Genomic DNA, 6,115 nt, shown 5'->3' with positions numbered 1-6,115 from the left:
TTTGACCACTCTGTAGTTGGTAGGTACCATGAACTACATGAGCTACACATTTCTGGACACAAAATGGTAAGGCTAGGTTGACAGGATAAAAAAAAGCCACAATGCAGACTAATTAAGGACAGAGAAATGAGCCAAGATCAATAATTATTCTGGTTAGAACGACAATAAACCCTAATGAATTTGAATGTACTAATTTATGTCTATTTGTACTCAATAAGTATATAATCTTTGCTGAATATAAAAGATTAAAATAATTTGCTTATTTCTCAATAATTCTATATTTCTGATATGTTAATTTGGAGTATAGGTCTATTTGAATGTAAAAAATTTTTATGAACTTTACATATCATAGTATTATCAATAATGATAATTACTGATGATTGTAACTGTCATTATTTATTGAGTGTCCTCTTTTAAATTAGGAATTTAGTATCCTAAAAGAGCTAGTAATTTGCTTAGGTCACATAGCTACTGACTGGTTAAGGTCAGGTTCATCTACCCATGTACCCTTTCTGCTCTCCATGGCTTCTCTTTGCCTTGGAAGACAGTCCCAAGACTACCTGCCCATCTCTGTGACCTCATAATTTACCCTCTTGTTCTCACTTTGTTTTCCAGCCAAACTAGCTTCCTTGCTGTTTGTCTAATAAGCCAGTTTATTCCCACCTCTGGCTCTTTGCATCTGCTGTTCCCTTTACTTGGATCACACATCCTTGGTTTGTACAGCTACATCATTTCCATTCAGGGCGCCCCTTAACAGGCACCTCTCAGGACTATACCATCTAATCTGTTTAGGAGGACCCTCCTCTTCCCCTCCCCCCTCCCCGCATTCTCTTTTTCTTTTCCATTTTTGTTTCCTTTATGGTACTTGCCACAATCTTATTTTGTGTACATGGTTGTATCCATCTCCCTCACTAGAATATAAGGTCCATAAGGACAGAGAGACCCTGGCTGTATTTGCAAAATGAATAAAGAAGCAAGTGAATAGGTTAATTAAGAAATGAATATTTAGAAGTCTTGACATCTAATAATTCATAGTCAATCTTTATCTTCAACACTAGGAATAAAGTAGAATGCTGATTGTCATTTAAGCTGAGTACATGTACCTTAGTTTTTTTTTTCCCTATAAAATTTGAAAACTAACAAAAACCTGTTTTTCTTTTCTTCTCTCTTTGAGAGTAAAATCAGATATAGATATCAAGAGTTTTTTAGAAAAAAGATAGACATACTATAGTAGAATTACATAAGAGTTCACAAGAGCTTGGCACAAGAGAGAAATTTGAATAATACTTTTAACTTCAGTTTTTATGCTGATTGTAGTTTTAAGGATACCAACTCTTTTAATTGGATATAAACCCTTAAAAATTAAGGTATACAAAGAGATCCAAAATAGCACAGAAGATAAACACTGTGCCTGCTTTCTTCTGTGAACACATTAAAATTACAGCTAAATGATAGAACAGTCAACCTGGAGAACCATCTGAAATCTGGCTGAACAGAAGTTTTATAACTAAAGATATAAAGAAGAAGCCATGTCAAGACTGGTAGGGGTGGAGAGGCGAAATGGGCTGATCCCAAATCTCTGTGTGTAGGTTAAGAGCCAGGAGGGCTATCTCGGCCATGGAGGTTCCCCCCTGAGGAGTAAGAGACCCCAGCTCCACACCAGGCTCCCCAGCCCAGAGTACTGGTGCTGGGAAGAGGAGCCCCACAATATCTGGNGCAGCCCAGCTCCAGGTTGAGCTGTTGTTCAGCATCTTAGCTGTAGAGGGCAGTGTCACTGGCCCTCATATGTGGGATCCAAACCAGGGCCTTCTGACCTCCCAAGCCAGTACTTAACCATCGCGCCACTCAGCCAGCCCTAGATTTATCTTTTTAATTGACAATAATAAAAACAGTGTTGATAAGAGCTAGCTCCCAGTCCTTGAACGATCTTCCAGGTAATCATTACAAATCAAAATGAACTGAAATTAATTAACAAATAATAATAGAGTAGCTATCATGGGTAGCACCTCTTCTCTGCTTAACTAACTCGGAATGCAGGTTAAGTCTTAGCCCCCCTGGGAAAGCTTTACCACGTCCCTCTTTGGCCTGCTTGTATATATGCCAGCAAAGCCCCCTGCTCCGGTAGTCCCCCCTCCAGAATGGGAGCTTCTCACGGCAGGGACCATATCTCGCATCGTGTAGCTTCTCAAGAAAAGGTATTCAAAACATATTTGCTAGTTGCATTAGAAGCTACAAAGAATATCAAGTGACATTTAACAGGACATGCACACAGATATTCACCACAAGTTTGAGTGGTAGCAATCAGTAACTGAATCTTAGGGCCAGAATTTGGACGTTAGCATTAGTCTCAGCACTTCATGTAACTATCATCTGTTCCTGCCTCCTCCATCTTCAGAGTTCCTCTGCTTCACCCCTGCCTTGCCTCCTTCTCTCACCACCTCCCTATTGTGTCTTCAAGAATATCTCCCACTCTCCTCCTAGCCGAGGCCAGCTCCCCTGGTTTCTTTTTTTGTTCTTGTAACACTTGTCGTATCTTGAAAAGGCAGCTGTCCTCTAGGCCCCACGTTAGGTCTTAGGACTTGCTCACTCTCAGATCTTTAAAAGTCTCAGGTGGCTTGGTTCCGCTTACCACCCAGTGTAGGTGACTAGCTGTGGCTTTGGACATGGGAGGTCTGGGGGCCTTGGAGGAACTCGATGGTCCTGGGCCTGGAAGCTGCTGATATCCAGAGGCCCAGCATAATGGGGAAACTTGACATTTGTTACGTGAAGTTTTTAAAAAATAATTCCAGCAGATTTTTATTTCGGAGGCTGGCTTTCGTAATATGTTTCATTTATGAATCTCCTTTTGTTCAGGAAGTGCCCCCTACGTAGTCATTTTTATGACATAGTCTGATGCCTTACGCAAGCACCAGTTCTAACCTCAGAGTTGGGTTACTGAGATCGTGTACAGATCATGTGTCCAAGTGGAGTTTATGGATCAGCCGAACTAAGCCCAGCTGCTAAGGTCAGGACCATTAGGCTAGCCTTTTTATGTGAGGCTTTAAATGACTGCAGGAGACCAAGGACCCCTGTTTTTTTGTCTCATCTGAGAGATTAAGACTAACTTAACATCGGTGCTTTCTTCCCATACCTACCAAGAAAATATCATGAGAAAATTGAGTGATTGCATCTAAAAGTTATTCAGATGTTTAAGGCAACCAAGATGAGCAACCCTAGATTAATCGGGCCATGAACTCAAAACGCTGGTTTCTTTTGGATCCTTTAAGTCAGAAGCTCCTGCCCCTGCCAATCACAGGGCTTCTGCTTTTACGTAGCAGCGAGGGGGCCGGGGAGGACCTGAGGACTCAGGTGAGGGCAGAAGCAAGCCTCCGTGGAACGCATCCCTCACCCCCTTCCCTGCAGCCAGCTTGTTCTCCCTGCGTGGTCCTGCATCGGCATTTCCTCCCGTCTGCTTTTCAGTGTACAGATACCAAAGCTTCTTCCCCTTACGCTTGGCGAATGTGTTACATAAACAGAGGTTCTCACAGTCAGAAAATTCTCACCTTTAACCTAAGTTTCCCTAATTTCAACTTCTCGCCTTTATTTAGCTCCACCCTCCCATAATGTTTTCCTTTCTTTAACATTCTGTTTCCCTCAGTTCAGATAAGAACTCTGCTTTACAAAAGCTCTGTTATAATCAGCATTACCATTAATTTCATCCCTGTGGGAGTAAGTGCATTTTTTAACATTTTCAGAGAACTTTCCCAGAGGATTCCAGGGGGTTTTCTGATGCTAAGACCAAGATCACAATCATGTGGCTTCTTCTCTCTGGGATATTGCATGCCCTGACAGCCTTATGCAGTGCAAAAGCCTCACAAAACTTCAGTTTTCACCAACCTTACCCACGCTTGCCAGTGACACCCCCCTTACTCGCCTAATCCTTCTTCCCACCTCCTATGTAGTTTTTAATCACTAAGAAAAAAGATCACCAGGCTCTACTAGCAAGACATAGTCACTACAAGGAGAGGGAGCTTTCCACAAAAACCAAAACAGGTGCTCACGGAATAAGGAAAAGAAGGGCAGGAATGCCCTGATTTCTTTAAAAACAGGACATGTGGGCAGAGGTACCGCTTCCTGATAAGTTCTTACTTTGTGTTTCTAACTAACCAGTGACTGTGCCTCTTTTGAGGCTGGGTTATTATTGCCTGTAGCTAATGTCAACAGTTGTCACTTTTTTCTTTCCCTTCAGAATTATTGCCAGTGAGTTTCAGTTTTCTCTCCTTCAGTTATTTTACTTAATTTTTATTTTTGGTGTTTCAGGTTGCTTTTCCTGATCTACCTTCTTAAGTTGGCTTGTTTCTATCCTCTCCAGATATTTTTCTACCACTTTCCTGCCCCTAACAACATCTCACAGTTACATACCATTATCACCTTGAATGAATTTCCATTTTCACTGCAAATTAGTAATGAAGACATTAAGTGGAATTCTGATAGTGACCCTTTCAAGAACTAAGGCACCGTTTATATTCTGTTTTAATTATGGTCTCTTAGCAAATTTTTCCCAGTTAATAATGTTCACCCCATTTTCTAAGTAATGTTTTTCAAATACTATACGACATTATGAAATCTGTGTGCATTACATTTTCTGCCCTCCATTATGTGCTAAATTTATAATTCTATAATTTCTTGTAAGAAAAATGCTTATTAGACTGGAATGTTTAATTTGGTTTCAAGCCATACTGCTTTTTTTTTTTGCTTATTGTGAACCATTAGACATTTATGTAACCTTTTCTTTTACTTCATTCCCAACCCCCACCAACCCCAAGCAATAACCCCACACCATCGCTTTCCTCCACAGTCAGTTATCTATTTTTTTCTGTAAGATGGATATTTTATTTTACTGGTCCCTAATATTTTCAACTTTAAAATAATTCTGCACAGCAGGAAAAGGTAACAAAACCAAAACAGCCATTGTCCTTTGATGATTATATTTCCTCCTCCCTTTTCAGGCAGGTCTGCCTCCTGACTATAAATCACAGTATTGCACCTCTTCTCAGGAGTTCCTCTGCCCTTTAATCCTCTTGTCCCAGAGGAGTGTGAAGCTGCTCCTGCTGTTTTAACATTTGCCCTGTGCCTGGGATCTGCACTAGTCCTACATGGTCTCTACTGAAATTCTTATAATTGGATAAGGGCTCAAAATTGGCAGTCTTACAGAACAAAAGACCAAAGAAAGATGTACTTCATTTAGGTCTTGGGGGCAAAAACAGATGTTCTATGCAGGTGGGAGGTGAAAGTCAAAGTTTTTAAACATATAGGGAAACCACAGACAGACAGACCATTCGGTACCCATGCTGAAGTGCCGTCTCCTCATTGTGATTTCTAGCGTGTTTCCCCCTTGGGCTGTTCCAGGTGACCATCCCAGTGTTGTCAATTAAAACACTATATCATCCCATATCCAAGATTGTTGGAATTTGCTGAGCTAGAGTCAAAAGCCCTAGTTCCATTCCTAGACCATTCCAGAGACAAAGAAATGAGTGATATTGCCAAATAGAAATGTCCTGCTTAGAAACCTGCACAAAACAAAAGACCCCCACTCAGATTGACCTCAGCAGTAAGGGAAGTATATAATCTCATGTGAGAAGTAGGGCAGGTAACAAGTTTGGTTGACTCAGTGGCACAATGATATGTATCATCAAGGATACAGGTTTCTTTCATCTCTCTGTCTCTGTTGTCCTCAGGGACCGGTTCACTCTAAGATTGGTTTTTTCTCTTGTTTGCAAGATGGCTGCAGTTGTTCAGATGTCACTTGCAGGCATGTCAAGATCTAGGGCACAGAAAATGGATCCCCCACCCCCTTCCCCAGGGTCTCTTTGAAAATTATGAAAACATTACAAAGAAGAATCCGAGAAGACCTCTCTTCTCATCTCATTGATCGGAACAGGATCACATGCTCATCTCTAAATCAGTCAAGAGGATCAACCATCATTGCCTGAGGGAGAGAGGCAGTGAACTTGATCAAAATCAGGATTCTGTTAGTAAGAACTGTGTGAGACAGGGGGCATTAGATGTTAGCAGGCAATTTTTTTAAAGGTTTTTATTGGGGAATTGGGGGATGGGAACAGTGCTGGGGCATTGG

At 41.2% G+C, this 6,115-nt stretch overlaps 1 protein-coding gene across 4 annotated transcripts in view; it reads left to right on the top strand.

Moving 5' to 3' along the window:
- MARCHF3 (membrane associated ring-CH-type finger 3) overlaps positions 1-6,115 on the top strand; it is a 172,384-nt gene that overhangs the window by 14,450 nt on the left and 151,819 nt on the right. The gene's annotated exons all lie outside the window — the stretch shown is intronic.

Source organism: Hipposideros armiger, unplaced genomic scaffold (genome assembly GCF_001890085.2).
Source record: "Hipposideros armiger isolate ML-2016 unplaced genomic scaffold, ASM189008v1 scaffold_21, whole genome shotgun sequence".
NCBI lineage: Eukaryota > Metazoa > Chordata > Mammalia > Chiroptera > Hipposideridae > Hipposideros > Hipposideros armiger.
The sequence above is the reverse complement of the archived record's forward strand: the minus strand, read 5'-3'. Positions and strand labels throughout refer to the sequence as shown.